Source organism: Gopherus flavomarginatus, chromosome 2, assembly GCF_025201925.1.
Source record: "Gopherus flavomarginatus isolate rGopFla2 chromosome 2, rGopFla2.mat.asm, whole genome shotgun sequence".
NCBI lineage: Eukaryota > Metazoa > Chordata > Testudines > Testudinidae > Gopherus > Gopherus flavomarginatus.
This window is the reverse complement of record NC_066618.1, coordinates 131,403,343-131,425,015: the sequence shown is the minus strand read 5'-3', so window position 1 is coordinate 131,425,015 and position 21,673 is coordinate 131,403,343. Positions and strand designations below refer to the sequence as shown.

General features: G+C 50.9%; 2 long non-coding RNA genes across 2 annotated transcripts; both read right to left on the bottom strand.

Moving 5' to 3' along the window:
- Positions 1–6,364: 6,364 nt before the first annotated feature.
- Positions 6,365–9,973, bottom strand: LOC127043988 (uncharacterized). Its single transcript, XR_007772374.1, has 3 exons — positions 9,896–9,973; positions 6,921–7,064; positions 6,365–6,406 (listed from the first exon to the last, which is right to left on the bottom strand). It is a non-coding gene; the product is annotated as an uncharacterized LOC127043988 (long non-coding RNA).
- Positions 9,974–14,917: 4,944 nt separating this feature from the next.
- LOC127043984 (uncharacterized) lies at positions 14,918–19,001 on the bottom strand. The gene is made up of 3 exons (XR_007772370.1): positions 18,970–19,001; positions 17,223–17,329; positions 14,918–15,065 (listed from the first exon to the last, which is right to left on the bottom strand). It is a non-coding gene; the product is annotated as an uncharacterized LOC127043984 (long non-coding RNA).
- Between the last annotated feature and the right edge of the window lie 2,672 nt (positions 19,002–21,673).

Sequence of the window (21,673 nt, the reverse complement as noted above, 5' to 3'; positions counted from 1 at the left end):
GGCTGAGGGAGGGATCTGTCAGAACTGATCAGGTGTCTGCTGGCTTTAGGACTTTGAGCTGAGACTAGGACCACATGCAGTGACTGGTGACATGGGGGGGGTACTGGAGACATGGCTAGAGAAGGTCTGAATGAGGAAAGAGATAAATCTGTGGAGAGTTTCCTTGGTCACTATGAAAGTTCTGCTCACTGTGGACACTGGTAAACCCACATGGGTGTACAGCTCTATAAGAAAACCCGTGGGCTAAGGGAGCTGTGTATGGCAATGCATATAGTCATGGAGAGGTGTGTGATCAAAATGAAAAATGTTTCTGAGGTTCAGTACTGGGTATACGAAGGCACCAATGGCACTGCCCCACCAGGCCCACACTCAGAGCCCACAGTGACTACACTGGGGCCCACAAATATGTTTGGTGCCAGGGCCAACAAAAGGTTAATCCAGCCCTGACTGCCCGAGCACTATTTCAGCCTCACATTTTTGGGTGGAACTCCCACAGTGAGAGCTGCAGAGCACTCCCCCGCAACACACACGCACACACTCGTCCTGGTGTTGGGAGGGGAACAGGAGAAAGGACAAAAGGAGAGATGAAGAGAAAGGAGGGAGGGACAGGTGGATGGAGGAAAATGTGAAACAGAAAGGACAAACCCTAATGTCCCCATGATTCTAAGGGACAAAATCCCAAGTGCGGAATAAAATTCTGCCTCCTTAAGCTCGTGTTTTCCATGCCTAGAATTCAACTGTCACCAGATGGATCAAACTGAACAGGGTTCAAACCTCCAGGAGGCTCTTACCTTCTAAACAGGGATGACTGTATTCTAGTAAAATCACGAAAAGGGAAGGAGAAAACTGGAAAGAGGTTCCTCCTGGCGCTCACGTCTGTGAACCTGAATACTCTCTCTGTCCTCAAAGACAGACTTGGAGAAGGAGACTTACTGAAGCAAAGCCACAGGGGTCTCTGAGGTTTCCCTGGCCCCTGACTGATGTCAGGATCTCTCTGTGAGGTCACCACCTGCTCACCAATAGTCTTTGACCAATAGTGTGAGGTCCTGCAAAAGGCCTTTGTGATGTCGCTGCCACACCCCTCCCTTGCTGTGCTAATGTCCTGCCCCTGGCCAGGCACTTTGGAGCTTTGAGCTACTCCCTGTGGATCACCTCACTCAAGGAGCTTTTCTATAGAGCATCCTCAGATGTCTGAGCACACGAGTGCCATGGCAATGAACTGACACACATGGCACCAAGATGAGATGATTAGTAGACTAACCTATAGGAGAAGGACACCCCAGGATTAGTAGGGGAGAAATCCCTACTGACCATGCATTACACCTAGCAGCCCATGCGTGGGGTTGGGCGGGGGCTGCAGAGGGGGGTGACCTGGGAAAGGGATGGATGGAAAACTTCTGTGCAGCCGGGACATGGCCGGGGGGCGAGGGGAGAAGAGCAGGTGACCCCCGAGGAGCGGGGAGAAAAAGGGGGGGCTGAGATCCCCTCGGAATTACCACTGCCCCCTCCGTGGGAACCCCCCTCCTCTCCTGTCCTGCCCCCTTTCTCCCTAGAGAGCAACAAGCAACATCCAGGGTGACCCCCTCTTCCCTCAAACCCCTGAGAAGTTCCCTGTTCCCCTCCCCCCATTATGCCCCATTTTCTCTCCCCTTTGCCAATGGCCAGTTCAGATCTCAGGTTTGGGGTGTTTCCCCCCATTTTCACCTGCAGTCATTTGTCCTTGTGTAGGTGGGAAATGGTTCCCCCGAGTGATTTCTGAACTGGGTAAAGGGTTAATGGGCAGAGGTTGGGGGGGGCCTGAGACAGGGACACCTCTGGGCTGGGCTGGGGGGGCCACTCTCTGCTGGCAACAGGGCGTGGAAAGGGCGCGGATGGGGAGGGGGGAGCAAGTGTCCCCCATAGAGAGGGTCCAGCCCCAGGCTGCTACCAGTAGCACATTCCTATCCTGACCGGGGTGCGGGGGGGCTTTCTCCAGCTGGGACCTGCCCCCTAGGCAGTCCCAGGCTCTGACCGCACCAGCCCCGCCTGGAGCCCCCAGTGAGTGAGAGACCCCGGAGGGGGAGGGGGAGGGAGAGGGAGCACTGGGCCCTGACAGGAAAGTGACTCTCTCCCCTCAGATCTTGATGTTTTCCTCTCATGTTATCAAATATGCAGTTTGTGACACAATTTCTTTGCAAACCTTCAAGATTCAACTAAAATAACCTAAACATTTGCCGCACTTCTCTCTAGTTGTCTATTTCTAATTGAATATGCCCTGAGATTTTCCTGTCTCTAATTATAAAATACTAAGAAAATCTCAGATTTACACCTTTTCTCAGATTATTGAACACAAAATGTTTGCAAATATTGCCCATTTCCTCTTTATTCATTTATCAAGTATTCATGTGAAACACTCAGATTTTACCTCCTATCAACAACTGATATAAAATCCCTCTGATTTTCCACTTTCCTTTCTATAATTTGCAAAATGGATTCAAAAGCTCTGATTTCCACCCTTTGTCTTTCATTTCTGAACACTGATCTGAAAGCTAAGGTTTTCCCTCTGTGTCATTATCAAATGTCAATTAACAATCCTCTCGAGTTTTGTGCTGTTCCTTGTTTCTAAATCCCCAAAACTTCTTCCTTCGGGGGAACCTGTTGCCCTGAGTCGCTCTCCATTCTGGATGTTGCAGGGGATTAAATTTCCCAGTGATTGTCTTTTTCCCCTCTCCTTTGAGAATCATTTGTTCCCTCTTTTAGCTCTGTTAGATATTTGCCAAAGAAAGAGACCAGCCTGATATTTAATACACTTCAAAGCCAGAGGCCTCCCCCTGTTTGGGGATCAGCGGTTCGCAGCTGGTAGTGGGAGAGTTGGCTGGCCCCTTTTCTTTTCTCCAGCTGGCACAGGATGAGGGGGTCACTCTGAGTGCAGCATGTCTCGAGAAGTATCCCAAACCACAAGACAAATGGTCTCTGTGAAGGGTTGCTTCCCACAGTGCTAAGATGTAGCCACCTCTGGCAGGATCCATGGTGGTTACTATTTGCTAGTGATAGGCCACGGAAATTTCTTACCTATTTTGCCCCTCCATGCCAGGCCTGCACAACATACGGCCCGCGGGCCACGGGCGGCCCGTGAAGTCTCACTGTGCGTCCCGCAGCCGGGAATCAAAGGGCTCTGGGCTGCCCGTAGCCGCGGGGAATCCAGAGCCCTTTAAAGTTCAGCCGCGGCTGGGATTCAAAAGGTTCTGAGCTGCCCGCAGCCGCAGGGAGCCCAGAGCTCTTTAAATCTCAGCCTCGGCCAGGATTTATAGGGCTCTGGGCAGGCGGGCGGGGAGCTCAGAGCTCTTTAAATCCCAGCCACCAGGGCCGGCTTTAGGCCAATTCAACCAATTCCCCTGAATCGGCCTCGCTCCTAAGAGGACCCCGCACCCAAGCCCCAGTACCAGCAAAAGCCAATGCGCTGTACCAGGGTGGCCCAGCTTCCCCAGGGGGCAATTTAAAAGGCCTGGAGCTCCCAGAAGGGGCTGGAACCCAGGCCCTTTAAATTGCCACTAGAGCCCTGCTGCTGGAGCCCTGGGGTATGGCTGCGGGGCTCTGGGGGCTATTTAAAAAGTCCAGGACTCCCATTGCTTCTACCTCCCCGGCCCTTTAAATAGCCACTGGAGCCCCGCCGCTTCCCCAGGGTTCCCGCGGCTATTTACAGAGCTGGGGCAGTTGAAGCAGGGGCGCCCCAGGCCCTTGAAATAGCCCCCAAGCCCCAGGCTGCTGCTGCTACCCTAGTGGGAGGGAGGGGAGGAGGAGGGGGCACTCACCATAGAGGATGGGCTGTACCCCCTGTACCTGCACCCCCTGCCCTGCCTGCAGCCAGCCCGTCCCCAGCCAGCCCCTACTGCATCCCCTGCCCGCACCAGCCCCGCACCTCCTGCCCTGCTTGCACCAGTTCCTGCCTGCAGCCTGCCCATCTCCAGCCAGCCCTGCACCCCCTGCCTTGCCTTCAGCCCTGCACCAACCCTTTACAGCCAACCCCTGCCGCACCTCGCTTCCTGAAGCCAGCCAGACCCGCACTCCTTTGTCTCCAGCCCTGCCAACCCATGCCGCACCCTCCCTGTGGCCCTGCCTGAAGCCAACCAGCCCATCCCACACCTCCTGTCTCCAGCCTGCCCCACACCCCTTGCCCAGCCTGCAGCCAGACCCTAACTCTCGCATCCTCCCCATCCCCCACCTCCAGCCAGCCCCATGTTCACTGGTGCCCTGCAGTTCCAAGGGAAGTAACCCTGCACACCTGCTTCAATGAGATGGGCAGGGAGCAGCTGGGACCCACACATGTGCACCCTAGCACACCCTAAGGGAGTGGCAGAGCTCATTTCTAGTTCAGACCCATCTTTTTAAAAAAGAACTTTAGGTAGGGTTAACATACATCTGTACTTTCCCGGACATGTCAGGCTTTTTGGTTCTTAAATCGCCATCCGGGAGGAAAATACGGACATATGGTAACCCTACTGGTACAAAAAATACATACTGTGGCAGAACTTTTTATAGGGAACTGGTTGTTAAGAACTGAAAGGCTTCTTTTTCCCCAATCATCCCTGCGGGGCCCCTCCAAAAATGTTCAAATTGGGCCCCGCACTTCCTAAAGCTGGCCTGCCAGCCACGGCCGGGATTCAACGGGCTCTGGGCTGCTCGCAGAGATTCCCGGCCGCAGCTGAGGTTTAAAGGTCTCAGGGTTCCCCACCGCCACGGGCAGCCCAGAGCCCTTTGAATCCCGGCAGCGGCTGAGATTTAAAGGGCTCAGGGATCCCTGTGGCTGCAGGCAGCCCAGAGCCCTTTGAATCTAGGCGGCAGCTCCAGCGGCTGGAGTAGGGCTGGGATTTCAAGGGCTCAGGCTCCCCTCAGCAGTAGGAGCTCTGGGACCTTTAAATCCCTGCCCCAGCTCTGCAAAGCTCCGGGTTCCCCCAGTCGTTAGAGCCCCAGGCCCTTTAATTTGACCCCGAGGGCTCCCAGCCACCTCTTCAGCTGGGAGTCCCTGGTTGATTTAACATCAAGTAGCACCTCCCCACCACCAGCCTTCCTTTTTGACCCACAGCTGTTTTGGTGGGGCGGCGCTGGGGAAGGAGGGTTTGTTTCTGCAGGGCTGGGCGGGGTGTTTCCGCCAGGCTGGGAGGTCCTGAGTGGGGGGTGTTTCCACAGGGCAGGGGGGTTTCGGTCCTCAGCTGTTTTCTTTGGAGTATTGTGGCCCTCGCTGTTGTACTCAAAGTACTGTACAGGAACTTTTCAGGGGGATTAAGGCAAAATGCCACATTTATTAGTAATACAGGTATCAATTAATACCCTATGATACGCACATGAGATATATATCACAGTCATGCATTCACGCACACACACAGACATAAACACACTCCATCTTGCTGTTGTTACCAACTAGTTGCTCCTCTTAACTGCACTGGCCAGGTGAGTTAGATGGGGAAGGGGTGGAGCCGGCTTCTACCAATCCAAATCGATGGTCCGATGGTGACAAGACGAGATCCGGGGTCCTTCTGCAAGGCACCTCACATTTATAGCAGCTTCCCTCTTATGCAAATCTAGACCAGATTCAAAATCTGGGTCTGCGTCCGTTGGTCTTTGTGCTGCTTTTCTCTGGGTGTTGTCCCAATGCTGCTCAAAGAGGGTGTTTTCTAAAGAAGGTGCTTGCTTCTAATACCTGAGGCCATCAATATGTCTGCTCTTCTTTATTGGGCCCACTTGACAAGTTGTATTGTCCTTTGCTCTGGCTCCCATTCCCTCTTCAACTGTTGTAGCTGTCTGGAGGTGGGTGTCTTCCAAGCCTCATTCACACCTCATTCAGTCAATAGAGCAATTGATTACAGAGTGCGGGGGAAGATCTTATTCTACTTCTAGCAAAAAGGCACATGTTTTCTTTTACTTTAACTATACTATCCTTAGGGGCTATAACATTTGATACAAAGTTTTCTACCAATTTTCAATATAGGGATCTAATACAAAGTTGTATGAAAAAGGAGAGGCATAATGCCAAGTCATATGAATTACAAAATAATATCATGCCGGACGCAATGTCATAAAGATACTTAATACAGAAAGATACTTAATACAAAATAACACAATGCAACGTTATAAAGATTTATAGAGATAGTTAATACAGAGATTTCTCTATATCACCGCTTTACGAGTTGTGCAGGCCTGCTGACGGCATTCACTGGGCTTCTCGCTTGTGTGGATTCTCTGATGCCGAATAAGGTGTGAGCTGTGATTGAAGGTTTTCCCGCACTCACTGCATTCATAGGACCCCTCCTGTGTGTGGATTCTCTGATGCCTAATAAGGGCTGATCTTTGAGTGAAGAGTTTTCCACACTAACGGCATTAATAGGGCCTCTCCCCTGTGTGGATTCTCTGATGTTGAGAAAGGCCTGATCTGTAAGTGAAGTTTTTCCCACCCTCAGCACATGTATTTTTTTGCTGTTTCCTGCAGATTTCCTGCTGTATTCTGGTTTCCTTAAGGCCCTTCTGAGTTCCCTGACAGGAAATAAATTTATCCATTTTCTCCCCTAGCTGGTTTCCCTGCTCTTTTTCTGGTCTGTGCTGAACCTCACACGTCATTGCATCACCTGCTGTGATAGAGACAGAAACCTCAAACAGGGATGGAAAGGGGAAGGCCAAACCAAAACAAGTGCTGGAGAGAGGTTAAATAAAAATCAGGAACTCAGCTCCCCCCAACAGGACAGAGGAGGGGATCAATTCAGCCTTCACATCCCATCCAACTTCACAGGGGGAAGGGAGAAAGCTACTGCCCGGTGTCTGCTAGCATCTATAGGAAGCCTTGAGCTATATTTACTCTGCAGATGCGACCCCTGCTACGGACAATAATGAACTGAGAGACTTCCCAAGAGCTTTGTAGGGCATCCTAGATGTTTCCTTCAGGCACTTACAGATTCTGAGTTGGTTTAATGTTTCCTCATCTGTGCGGGGAGATCTCAGGATCTCTCTTTCCTCTGAACCCTGGAGCTCTGGGACCCAATGCTCTTCCCCTTGTTCCAGCTGGGAGATCACATCACGTTGGAAAACCAGAAACTCTGCTCAGATGAAAGAAAACAAAGGAGTTCAGTTGATTTCGTACAATTTGATCATCAAAAACTTTCTATTAATTTATCTTCAGTGCTTAGTGTGACCTGGTGTGCCTGGGGCAGTCCTCACTGAAAATACCAAGGTCAGAGCAGGCTGAAAAAGGGAGAGCAGATGCTCCTCAAACTGGTGGTTAACACTGAAGTTAAACTCACTGACCAGTCACAAACTGTGCTTCTGATCCCACACACTGGTTAACGAGACTCTGAAAAAAGAAATCACACGGCCTCCTCTGACTCATAATCAGCAACTAGGCCCCGTACAGTGAGAGGTTATTTAAAAACTCTGCTCACTGTGATACAGCATGGCCAGAGGGCAGCAGGAGAGTGATCCTGATTGGATCCAGGAAGTGGGTGGGTAGAAGGTTAGCTACATTACCCAGGTTTGGATCTCATCCAAAATATCATGCTGGCAGCCAATCCTTTAGCAGTTAAACTAAATGTTTAGAAGAAAGAACAAATGAAAGAATGAAGTTAAATTCCATCCTTCCAGACAATTCTTTAGCATCTAAACTAAAGGTTTAAAAGAAAGACAGACAGAAAGAAGTTAAATGGAAAAGCAGTCAGATACATTCCAAAATGGATATATCAGGTTCTTAGCAGTATTGGTGAGTTGCTGGCTTGAAAGTCTGTCTGCAACGCATCCACAGCTTGAATGGGTCATTCAGTCCTTTGTTCCAGGGTTCAGTTTGTAGAGAAGTTGCTCCAGAGGTAGGAAGGGGGATTGAAGACAAGATGGAGATGATGCAGCTACGCTTTATATTCCTTTTGCCATGTGGCTTGTACTTCCTGTGTCCCAAACACAAGCTTCACAGCACGTGACATGGAAAAGCTTTGGAGGTTTCATTACACAGGCAAACCCTGGCATGTCTTGCTGACTCAATAGGTGTATCCCCTTGGTCCATGGGTTCATTGTACAGCTGATGACCCTCAATGGGCCATCAAACACGCTAGGCAATGTTGATGCCAATATGTCTGGGGATGTCACCCAGAAAAACTGCACAAGTCTGGAAATACAGATATACCCTACATATCTGTAACTCAGAATACAAAGGTGATAGAAACATAGAAACAAAATTATCATACTTGGCAAATCATAACATTTTCACTAACACTTTACATGGCATACCTAGCATGATTCATTGCAATTTTATCAGATTATATTATTTTATTATTAATACCAAAGTGTCTCACAATTTCATGCAGTCTCACACTTGCTAAACTAGTGAATTCCCAGGACCAGTTCCCCAGGTCCTTGAAGATGCCAAACATTGTGCTTATGAGGGATTGAAATACCCACATATCTGCTGGGAACACACACACAGACACTGTGTCAGTCTATACCCCTGTGTTCACTCTTCTAGAAAATTATGATCAATTTTGTACCCAGTATGGCTTGTGAGGTATCATTAGAAAACGCATAACCTACTGAATATTATCCTCCTGTTAAAATGTGTAGTAACACTGTATGTAAAATGGTGAGATTTTACAGTATGATATTACTGAAAAAGTTACAGTTCTGGGGAACACCCACAGACCAGTTCCTCAGAGACAGCAAGGCAAACAGCTGGTCAAAAAGCCATTCTCCTGCAGGGGGAAGGTGTGAAGACATTAAGGGCTGGTCTACACTACGGGGGGAAATCAATCTTACATACACAAATTCAGCTACGTGAATAACGTAGCTGAAGTCGAATATCTAAGATCGGATTACTCACCCATCCTCACGGCGCGGGATCAATGTCCACGGCTCCCCCTGTCAAATCAGCAACTCTGTTGGGGTTGGGGTTGTTCCGGAATTGATATAAGCGTGCTCGGGGATCGATATATAGTGTCTAGATGAGACGCGATATATCGATCCCCGAGCAATCAATTTTAACCCGCCGGTACGGTGGGTAGTCTAGATGTAGCCTTACATTCCATCACAGGGACCTATTGAGGCTGTTGTGGAAAACGACCACAGGATTAATATTTGAATCAGCTCAGCATGAGGCTCTTTTCTTGGTTACAAGCACGCAGGGGGCGACAGCTATTGGAATACTGTCCCCGAGCTAAAAATCACACAAGCCTTTTACAACTTAAAACCACAAACAATGACACATACGTTGCACATTAATTTCCTTATTTGGAATATATTGCAAAATATGATGCAGGTCAAAAGCAAGCTAAACAATCAGTTTTCCATATTTGGCCTTTCCTGTTATTTTTATTACACCTGGTGATATGGGAGCAAGACTCTCCATGTCTCAAGAAATGTCACTACCAACCTAGGCCATTTTCACATGCTAGGGTACAATCTAGATCAGTGAGGAGTTGTGTCATCTGTAATCCTGGGTGAGATTCAATGTTCTGCTGCTGGAGCTCCCCTGTCTGGATACTCCCAGCCAACGTTCAAGGACGCACTGAGTGTCTGTATGATAAGTAACCCTGGACTGGCAGCTCTGACTCCAGCCGCCTGATTGTTACACCCCAAGCACATTCTGGTTTGGGTAGAGAAGGCTCAGGGTTTGAGAGAAGGCTGGGGGTAGGAAGCTTCTGTTCATTATGCTGGACCTAACCCTCAGTTTTACTTGAGTAAAGAGGAGATATTTGACATTGTGTGATGCTGCTCCTGTGCTCTGTTCCCAAAGTGTTCTGCAGCAGAGGAGGGTCTCTGGTAGTATGTATGTTACTGGCCTATTGGGGTGATGCTGAAACAGGACAGGGTACAGATGGCATTGTGGGGGTGGCATGAACCTTCACTCTTCATTTTCCCTTCCAAGAACAGAAGGGACAGGAATCCTTACCCAGCAAGACCACCGTCTCATAGTTCCCCTGCATGACATCTCTGTAGAGGGCTCTCTGAGTGGGGTCAAGCAGAGTCCTCTCTTCCCTGGAGAAATACACAGCCACCTCCTCGAAGGTCACCTGCCCCTGAAAGAGTAGGAGTCCAATACTCAGTACCTGCTGACCCACTCACAACCCCACTATTCACGGAACAGCAGCATCAGTTAAATGGAAACTCCGGGAGGCACATGTTAACAGAGTCCCACTTCATCTTGCTTACAGCAGCAAGGAGGCATCAGAGGGTAGAAAGAGAGAACCTTTGTGTCTCCCAGCTGAGAGACAGAAGCAGGGTCTTCACATTTATCACATAGCTACTAGCCAGAGCTTAATATAGGAGATGGGGCTGTCTCTGCACCCTGATAGTGGCTCCCTGGTAGGAATCCCAGCACTCTCCAAATAAAATATATGGAAGAAAGGGGAAGTCAATAGTAAAGAATAGAAGTTAGAAAGTCAGAACTGTAGTGCCCATTAACAAAGGTTTAGAGAAAATAGAGCCTATCAAACTAACGGGATATCCTTATTGGATGAGATCAAAAGTTTGGTTGCAGCTAATAGTATTGATGTAATATACCTAAACTTCCGTAAGGGACATGACTTGATCACTAGAATATTTTTACTAAAAAAACTAGAATGATACAAAATATGGCATACATTAAATAGATTAAAAACTCTGATAGTAAATGGGGAACCATGGTCGAGTGGATTTCTTTCTAGCAGGTTCCTGCAGGGATTGGTTCTTGGCCCTGTGCTATTTAACATTCTTATCCATGACTTAGAAGAGAGTACAAAATCATCACTGATAAAGTTTACAGTTGCCACAAAGATTGGGGTTGGTGGTAATTAATGAAATGCCAGTAGATTCAGGCTCCATCACTGAGAGACTGGGAAGTTGTCCCAGCCCTGGCTGGAGGGTTATTTCCTGTTCCACAAAGAGGGGAAGTTCCATCCCAACTCCTGTGCCTTGAAATTAGGATCTGACACTACACCCCCATATTCATCATAGTGGTATGATTATAATATGATTAGGACATAATTATGATCTATTTTGTACAAGATGCATCATGTGTGGTGTCACTGGAAAAGTTCTGATTTGCTGAATACGATTATCCTATTTGTGTGCACATATCATGTTCGTATCTGAAGTTATGGATATTGACTCTGCATCTGTATTTCAAATGTGCTTACTCTGGGTAACACCCACAACGAGCCTTTCAGGTACAACAATGAAGAAGCCAGACAGTGCTGATGGCTCAACAAAGACTATGGACTGTGGAAGAGCTTAGCCTTCCTGTGAATGTTTCAGCCAGCCTAGGAGTCATGGCTACTATGACTCAGCAGGGCCTGTGACCAGACCACATGACACTAAACTCCATTTTATTACCTGTATTTTTCCACAAACTGGACTAGGAACTGAGTTTGGAACAAAAGGTTCCCACCATATGGAAAAGCTACATAAGGTGGGGTGTGACATCATCTCTTGGCCTCATTCCACACAAAAGAGAACTCCTGGAAACACCTGAGAAACAAAAACGGATGTGGGGGAAGTGCTGCTCCCAGGATCAAGAGATTTGTAGCTCGTGTATGGAAACTTGGGGGACTGCTTGTACCATCAGTCAGGGTGAGAAATTGCTAATTCAAATTCTATCCATCTAGTATGTTAGGCTTAGCCTGAGTTTTGGTTATTTGCTAAATAATCTGCTTTGATCTGTTTGTTATCACTTATAATCACTTAATCTATCTTTCTGCAGTTAATAAACTTGTTTGATGCTTTATCTTAACGAGCGTATTTTGAGTGAAGTGTCTGGGGAAAATCTCAGCTTGTTGTGCACATCTGTCCCATATCGAGGGGAAGGGGAACTATATTAATGAGCTTGCATTATAGAGATCCCCGTGCACTATAAGATGGTATAATTCTGGATTTATACTACAGCAAGTGTGCAAGGTTGGGGAGTGGGAAATTGGCTCTTGCCTTCTATCTGTCCTTCAGTGGCTTAGGTAACGCACTCAGGTAGCTTAGTTGGCTGCATGGCGCCACCTGCTGTTGTGTTGGGTGATAACAGGCCCTGGAGAGGCTGGCGAAATCTCCAGCAAAGCAGTGTGAGAAGGGCCAGCCCAGCGTGAGGGTTAGAGGACACAGCAGTTCCCAGAAGCTCCACAAACTGCCTCCTGGGGGTGACAACCCATCACGCCCTACACTACACAAGTCTCAACAGGTTTGTCACATGCTGTCCCCTCCCTTTCTCCACCCGAGATATTTCCTGCTTCCCACCACCTCTAGCAATTCCCACTCTCTTATGCATTTACTGCTCTTCAACCTCCAAGCAGAGCCCGCCACCCTGATAATCTCTTACCTGAGCCAGCTCCATTGCAGCCATTTCCTTGCCCCTGGGAGGACGAGATGAAAAGGGCAAGGTGTGAGAATTCAGACTAGGCTTTTGTCCATTCCACAAGCCGATTCCCCCCAGCTTTTCCCCTGCTAATGCACATTCTAGGTTCTGGCACACTGTGAAGCACAGAGTGACCTTATTCCAGTACAGGTCTAGCCCCCTCCCACCAGGGTGTAACCCTCTTACACATGGGGAAACCCTCCCAGTAACAGTCTCTCTCTTATACATATCAAGTTTGCAGACAACACCAAGCTAGGAGGGGTTGTAAGTGCTTTGGAGGATTGGATTAAAATTCAAAATGATCTGGACAAACGGGAGAAATGATCTGAAGTAAATAGGATGAAATTCAGTAGAGACAAGTGCAAAGTACTCCACGTTGGAAGGAACAATCGGAGGCCAGAGAAGAGCAGAAACAAAGGAGTCACTTTGGGGGATTCTCCCTGTCATTGTCCCTAAGGCAGCTGTCTCAGGTTTACAAAGGTGTTTCATGTTCCAGCCTTTATACAGTCTCTCCTGGGAGTGCCCCTTTCATGGACTGGGCCTAGTTTTAGTTTTTGGTAGTTAACAATCTTGGTTTATTGTTCATCTAACCAGTATGTGTGGATTGAAGTGTGTTGGAAACTCTGTTTGGGATAACAAGCTGGTGCATGTCATTTTCCACTGATGAAATGTCAGACTTCATACGAGCTTGTGTCGTTCAGTAGCGTGCTGGACAGTGCAAGATGCACATTTCTGTGGGAAAGTTGGGCACTTGAGAATTTGCTGGTTCTCTCCTGAGGTGTAGTTCATGAGTGGCTGTCTATCAGCACTCAATACTCTGTGGCTGGGAGTGAGTTACACACTGGAGACTGTGTGTTAATTGGCGAAGGGGGGCTGTTCTCGTGGGAAAACAGTGGAAAAGGCACCCCAGGCTGGAGAACTGAGGGGACACAGCTATTTAACAGTCCAGATTGTACTCTGGGTAACATCACAGCCACTCATTATGACAGAGCCTCTTACAACACAGAGAAAGTAAATCCATGTCCCAGAAATCGAAGATTCCAGACAGAGGGCAAGTGTCCCTGCCACTGCTTCTTGCTGACAGAGAGGTTCAGAGACAGTGCGAGAATCCTGGGGAAGCTGGGAACAGGAAGCATGGGCTGGCGGGGTTCGGTGGAGAAAGGGAACAGGAAGGGTAGGGATATTACTGAATCCAGGATCTCAGCAGTACTAGATGACAGGATAGCACATAGTGCAGCCCATTGGAAAACACAATCCCAACTATACATACAAAATGATGGGGTCTAAATTAGTTGTTTCCACTCAAGAGATGGATCTTGGAGTCACTGTGGATAGTTCTCTGAAAACATCCACTCAATGTGCAGCAGTAGTGAAAAAAAGTGAACAACGTAGGAAATAATTAAAAAAGGGATAGATATGACAGAATATCTCATAGATCATATTTGTAAAAACAGCAAATAAATCCATGATACACCCACATCTTGAATACTGTATGCAGATGTTGTCACCCCATCTCAAAAATAGATATATTGGAATTGGAAAAGGTTCAGAAAAGGGCAACAGAAATGATTAGGGGTATGGGACAGTTATGCCAGACCTAACCCCCAGTTTCACTTGAGCAAACAGGAGCTATTTGACACTGTGCAATACGGCTCCTGTGCTCTGTTCCCAAAGTGTTCTGCAGCAGAGGAGGGTCTCTGGTATTATTTGTGTCACTGGCCTATTGGGGTGATACTGAAACAGGACAGGGTACAGATGGCATTGTGGGGGTGGCATGAACCTTCACTCTTCATTTCCCCTTCCAAGAACAGAAGGGACAGGAACTCTTACCCAGCAAGACCACCGTCTCATAGTTCTCCTGCAGGACATCCCAGTAGAGGGCTCTCTGAGCGGGGTCCAGCAGAGCCCACTCTTCCCTGGTGAAATACATAGCCATCTCCTTGAAGGTCACCGGCTCCTGAAAGAGCAAGAGTCCAACACTAAGGACTTGCTGCCCCACTCACAGCCCCACTATTTGTGGCAGAGAGGAGTGAATCAAATGGAAGCTCTGGGTGAATCGTAGTCAGGAGAGTCCCACCTCAACCTGGCTCAGAGTATCCAGCAAATGCCAGGGTGAGGGGATGAAGAGAGAGCCCCTTGTCTCTCCCAGCAGATCCATCACCCCCATACTAGCCACTGACTGATACAGGAGATGGAGCCCCTAGCAGGGTCCAGGGAGAGCTCGCCGGTAGGACGCCCAACACCCTCCTCATTGTGAGGAGAGGGATATGAAGGGAGAGGCAGCTCCAATAAGCCTGACTCATGGGTGTCCCCTTCATATCTCACAGCAGCTGCTGGTTAGTGAGGTCAGGCTCCAGCATTAGGAGTCTGGTCAGTTTGACTAGCTCCATGTAGGTGGGTTATTTTCTCTCTTCACAAATTAGGGCATTTCCACCTCCAAACCTCCTGGGTCTGTTCCTAGAATCTAGGCCACTTAGTAAATAACTCCCAGCAGGTCTGCCACACCCTGGCCTTCTCCTTTCCCCACTCTGTGAATTTCCTGCCCCGCTCCAACCTCCAAACCAGACTCTGCAAACCTTCCCACCTCTGGTGTATTTGCTCTCCCTTTCCTCCAGCAGGAACCCACCAGCAACCCCCCGATAATCTCTACCTGGACTGACTCCACTGCAGCCATTTCTCTTCCCTGTCCCACGCCAGGCTGGGATGAGCTGGAGCAAAACATGGACGTCATTCTGCAGCCTGTCTGGGGGAGAAGGGCAGTTGTGGGCGTTTCAGAACCGGTTTTAGTTAATTTCACATCACAATTCCTCCAGGCCCTTTCCCTGCAGACAGACACCCTAGATTGTGTCATGCTAGGAAATGCTCAATCTGGTTATTACAATTTAGACCTGGCCCCTCCTGCCAGGCTAAGTCCACAGACACATTTTTAACCTCCCTTCTCTCTCCCCTCACCCCTTCTCTGAACACAAGGCTAGAAAAGAGCAGAACCAAAGGAGTCACTGTGGGGGATTCCCTCAGACACTGACCCCACGGCAGCCACACCCCAGCAGGGGGAATATGGAGTCAGGAACTGGCTTTTGCTCTGTCTGATCCTTGTTTTGTTCACTGGAAAGTGGTTCTGCCCAAGGATGCAGCAATACATGTGTCTGGGTGGACTAGAGAGCTGAAAATCTCTCCCGCACATTCATTTCTCCAACTGCCCCTTTCAGTCTCTCCTTCCCCTGTCTTCTCTCCCTGCCCCTCTGGCTGGGACAGTCCCATTCCTGGGGGCTTTGCTCTCCCATGGCTGGATTTCCTCCTGACAACCGCTAATGGGAGGAGAAATGAGGTGGGGTTGTTTGTGCAGAGTCACTTTCTTGCCACACCCTAGGACATTCCCTGAGGTCTTTCAGTTACCTGGAGACTCTGGCTCAGAATTTAGTAGTAACAGGGCCCAGGGCTGCCCTAGGGGGCTAGGACCAGCTGCAGAAAGTCATCCCCTGGGGCCGGGCAGAGAAGAAGCTTTAATTAAGGTCACTTCCCAGCACAGAGCCTCACTGGGGGAGCAGAAGCTGCCAAGCCTGATCTCCCAGATCACAATGGAGGCTGCATCATCTGACCCAGGAAGCTGAACCCCAATATCCTGAGCAGAGAGGGACAGAGCGTTTGAGCAGCTTCCCTCCTTTAGCTCTCTGGAGAGAGCAGCTAATGGGAGCCCCTCCTCACAGGGAGAATTGCTGATCTCATTTGCCCCACTGTCCATCTGGAATCACTCCTTTTCTTTCCATACAGTGACTCTGGATTAACAATGGTCTCAATTACACCGGATTTCAGAAAGAATGAGTCCAGAATGCTGTGGAAAAGACCATCGTGTGGCAGTGCTGACTCCCTTCCCACCTCCCTCACCCCCGCAGATCGAGGACAAGGACTGGGGGCACAAATTTTCCAAACTGAACCGGAAGTTCCTGCAGTTTTCAAAAGAGGAGAAAAGCAAAATCTGTGATTTAACACTAACAGTGTTTGATAAGTGGACAGAAAGTTATCCCAGTGACAGGGCACGTGACTGGGGAATGGACTTGGTGACTTGGGGCCAGGACTCTGGCACAAGTTGACCAGAGAGAAAGATCATGGTTAGCAGCAGCCCCCAGACACCCCCTAGTACCCAGAGCCCAGACCCCCCAGCCAGGGGCCCCAGACACCCCCCAGCCAGGGGCCCATCAGATATTCCCTGGGACGCAGCCCCCAGAGTCCCTGGCCAGGGACCCCAGATACCCCTCAAAGCTCCACCGACCAGAGAACCCCCACCACACCATGACTGCCAGGTTAGGAATCTCAAAGGGTTCCCCCCACCAAGAGCCCCCAGCAGCCAGGGACCCCCTCAAGGGACCCCCCCACTGGGAACTTAGTCCCTCCCTGCCTGCCTAGGAACTCCCCCACCCTCCAGAACGATCTACCCTGACATTTGCCTGGGAACCCCTCCTCTGCCCAGTGTGACCCCCTGATGCTTTACAGTGGGACTCCTCACTCTGCTTCCCTGGCATGCCCTGACCTAGTGCCAGGGATCCCCTCCTCCAGCTCTGTGCACTGGGCATGGCAACAAAACCAGGAACCAGCAGGGGAAGCACAGACAGAGCCCCTGGCACAGAACCAGGCTCCCTCTAACCCTCTGTCCCACCCCCACAAGAGACACGCACCCCCACTGTTCTGCAGCCACCAGGCCCCCAGCGATACCCACCTCCAGGACCCATAGCCTCAGGGATGGGCACATCACAACCACCCCCCCAAAACCCCAAACCTCCACAACCCACCAACCTGACTAGGGTACCCCCTGCCCAGCCACCCAGAGGCTTCCCTCTACCACAATGCCCCTTCAGCTGCAATCTCCCCACACAGACACCTTCCCAGCCCCTGCAAGTGTTACCTCACAGAGTGTGAGAAGTGGCTAGAAAGTTAACACCATCTCCTGCTGGCCAGTCACACAGGCAGAGGGAGCCTGGGGGGTGCTTCTTTAACAGGAGAATGGAAGGCCTGGAGGGCAAGAAAGGTCCACGGGCTGTCACTAGCAAATAATGGTCACCATGGATCCACCCCAGAGGCGGCTGCATCTTAGCACATTGGGAAACAACCCATCATATTCAATTAGAAATAAAACAACTAGAGAGAAGTGGGGCAAATGTTTGGGGTATTTTATATCAATCTTTGAGAAACGCAGAGAGAACCTGTCACAAACGTCCTTTGATAACATGAGAGAAAACCACCAAGATTGGAGGGGATTTGATGTCGCTATTAAATAACTAGTGGAAAAGGGGGACTGTTGGACTGGATTTTATATGACTGTCGAATACATAAACAGAATGTGATGGTCCCCCTCGGCCCCGGGGCAACCATTCACGTGAGCAGCTCAAAGCCCTTTGAGGAGCTGATTTAAGGGGGGGGAGCTGGAAGGCTCCCTGGACAATGGAAGGGGGCAGCAGGGAGATTGGAAAATGGGGTCTGGGCAGTCTCCATGGGGGATGTGCTCCTCCCTTCCCTGCCCTGGCAGAGAACGGCAACCTCATCCCATCCCACTCCAGGGGCAGCCATGTTCTGGGGAATGACCCAGGGCAACAATTTCCCACCCAAACAAGGACAAATCGCTGCAGATAAAATGGGTGGGAAAATCCACCCCCCATCGAAGAGATTTTAAATTGACATTTGAGAAGTATGGAGAGAAAAGGGAAAATCGGAGGCAATTAGAAAGCTGATCATTGGGGGGGGAGGAGAATCTCCTTGGATTTTATTGCCACGTGTGATAATGAGAGAGAAAAGGGGAAATCTTGAGACAATGTGTGTGTGGGAGAAAGTGGCAAAAACAGGGACAGGATCCAGTTAACTCACCTTCCCCCCTCCCCCCGGGAATGTCCTGGCTGCACAGAGACAGATCTACCCCCCCTCCACCCCAGTGACCTCCCCCTCCCTGCAACTCCAGCTTCTCCCCGCCCTGACACCCCACACACACCAAAGGGGGGGGCTCTGAGAGCGCCTCCCCCTGAGCTCAACTCCTGCTCCTCCCCCCATCCCGGACTGTGCCCTTTAGCCCCCCCCGTCCCTGCCTCCAGCTGCCTGACCCCCCCGCCCATCAATTTCCTGCTCAGCACCCGCCCCCCCATTACTCCCCCGCCCCGCTCCAGCCCCGCCCCCAGCTCCCGGCGGAACGTTATGGTTGGTCCGGGCAGGGGGAAGGACAGCGGCTTCAGCGGCTGTTGCTGGGCATGCGCAGTGCCCGGGAGTAGCACATTGCTATGGGGAGCGATTTAATACACCGCCCCCCGGCCGGTCCCTAGGCGCCGCCCCCTCGCCGGGCCTTGGGCTCTGCCCCAGGCTCCGCCCCCACTGGGCCGGTCCCGGGGTCCGCCCCTCCCCCCACACGACGGCCGGGCGCCGGCCCCCCCATCCCAGCGGGGCGGGCGGATCCTCCTGCAGCTCCACTGGGGCCGAGGCGGCTCCAAGGCTTCTCCCAGGCTCCCTGGGCCAGAGTCACTTTCTCGCCCCCCAGCGCCTCTCATTCCCCAGGGGCTTCGGGTCACAATGTCCCACCGCCCTTCCCCTGTGTGCAGCTCCGGCTTCTCCCCTCCCGCCCCCGCCAGCCACACCAAAGGGAATTCCCGGGCCCCAGTCTCTGTCCCCACCTGGATCCCAGCGGGGCCGGGGGCAGATCCTGGCTGCAGCTGAGAACAGTGGCTCCGCTCCAGCTCGGGCAGCTCCAGCGCTGCTGGCAGCACATGGAGAACCAGGGAACAGCTGCTCAGCCCGGGCTAGCGTCACAATGTGCCAGAGTCCCGCCCCCATGAGTTGCCCCGCCTCCGGACTGTGCCAGAGCCCCGCCCCCAGGAGCTGCCCCGCCCCTGGGCTTTGCCAGAGCCCCGACCCCAGGAGCTGCCCCGCCCCCGATCTGAGCCAGAGCAGAGCCCCCAGGAGTTTCTCCGCCCCTGCTCTCTGCCTGAGCCCCGCCCCCAGCAGCTGCCCCGCCTCCAGGCTGGGCCAGAGCCCCTCCCCCGTGAGCAGCCCCACCCTGGGTTGTGCCAGAGCCCCGCCCCCATGTGCTGCCCCGCCCCCGAGCTGAGCCAGAGCCCCGCCCCCAGGATCGGCCTGCACCTGGGATGTGCCAGAGCCCCGCCCCTTGGAATTTCCCCATGTTGGGTCTCTGATCTTTATTCTCCTGCTGCCTTCTTCCCAGCACCCTCTGCTTCCAGCTGCTCCCTTCCTGTGTCTGCAAACACCCCCCTCCCCCTGGGGCTGGCTGCAGCGCTTGCTGGGGCTGACTCCAGTGGCTGAAGTTGCCTCTACCTCTGCTTCACCTGGAGGGGGAGAGACAAAGAGAGGAGATGGTCCCAGGGTGTGAAACCAGAATCAGGGGGCAAGGAAAGAAGGACTGTTTAGAAAGGTGGGTTTTTTGCAAGGGGAGTTGATCCAGATGGAGTCAGAAGAAGTTGGGCAGCAGAGGCTCAGGGAAATTGAGGGGAACCCCCTCGGTGTCTCAGTGTTGGCCAGGGTTTATACAGCACCTTGCATAATATGGGGTCTGATCTCAGTCACGGTCTGTGCAGCACCTGGGAGCCCTGATGTCTGTTTCCTGATCACAGGCCCTGGGAATGGAGAGAGGGAAACCTCAGCACCTGAAGGTTAATGCAGCCCTGTGTGCAACTCCTGCTAGGGTGATCCGACAGCAAATGTGAAAAATTGGGACGGGGGTGGAGGTAATAGGCACCTATATAAGAAAAAGACCCAAAAATCGGGACATCTAGTCATGCTAGTCCCTGCTGTTCTCATAAGGGGTCGGCTTAGAGAGGGTTTGGCTACACTTGCAGCTGTCCAGCGCTGGGAGTTAAAGCTGTCTTCCTACAGCTGTGTAGGTAAAGCGCTGCAGTTTGGATACACTGACAGCTACCAGCACACTGTCATGGCCACATTTGTAGCGCTTTTGGGAGTGGTGCATTATGGGCAACTATCCCAGCGTTCAAGTGGCTGCAATGTGCTTTTCAAAAGCGGACGGTGGGGTGGAGTGTGACACGGAGCGTGTGGGAGACAGAGCGAGTGGATTTTTGGAGCTCCTTGCCTGACAAGTTCAAGCCTCCTCCCCCACCCCTCTCTCATTCACTAAATGTAAATAGCCACCTTTGTTTTTTTCCTCACAGACCAGATAAGCCGCTGATCCAAAACAGACACCCCCCGTGCCCACCCGGCTGCTTCTCTCCTCAAGCAAACACCAGCTGTGGGGGTTCCAAAGAGATCCCCCTGCCTCTGCTCATTCACTGCAAACAGTAACTGTGTTTGGTTTTTAGATAAGCAGCTCCGGGAGCCTTGAGCTCACAACAAAACAAACAGAGGCATCACACCAAAACAAAGAGCGTTATCTCTACTTAAAAGCATTATGGGAAGGTTCCGGAGGTAAGTGACAGAGTAGTAAGATTAATCACTGTTTACACTGGCACCCCAGCGCTGCATCACCAGCTCTGTTCTCTTTATTCCACTCATCGAGGTGGAGCACATGCAGCACTTTAGCCAGGGAGATACAACGCTGTATGTGCCTTGCCAGTGTGGACGGGAAGTAAGTTACAGCGCTGTAAAGCCACCACCTGCACTGTAACTCTCCAGTGTAGCCAAGGCCTGAGTTGTAGTAATAATAGCAGCCAAGAATCCAGTGGCACCTTATAGACTAGAAGACGTATTGGAGCATGAGCTGTCGTGGGTGAATACCCTCTTCATCAGATGCAACAATAGTTCCATATGGGCTAGTGGTCAGGATTCCTGGTTTTCACCCAGGTGGCCTGGGTTCAACTTCTGGTGTGGGAAGAATGCAGAGCTTTTGCCCAGAGTGGAGGCAGGAAATGAAAGGAACAGGAAGGGATCCTGCCAGCAGGGGAGGTAGACAGTGTGGGGAGGGGACCCCAGAAGTGGGGGTGGGGCAGTGGTTTTGGGGGAGATGAGGGAAGGAGTCCAGCAGTGCGGGAAGTTGACAACCTGGAGAGCACAGTCCTGGCATGGGGACCTGGAAGAGTGAATGTGTCCCTCTAAACCCATCACCTGCAGACTAGGCAGGCTTGGAAGAATTGCGTATTTGTTGGTAAATGTCAATTTCTGTGTAAACACAAAACCCAATGGCAAAATATTTCCATCAATAATCATCAAAATTGACAGATGGGCAAAGTAAGAAACATGCTGCTTGAGAATTTATGATGTTGTAGGAGCAGGAGCGATCTGTATGCTCTGTATAACCTGTATGCTCAAAAGGTCTGTTAAACGCCCCACCTCCCCCAGCTTGTGTCCTTTCCCTCTTTGAATGCCTGTGAAGTGGCTTTCCCACTCTCCTTTGTACCTCCAGTGAATGCCCTT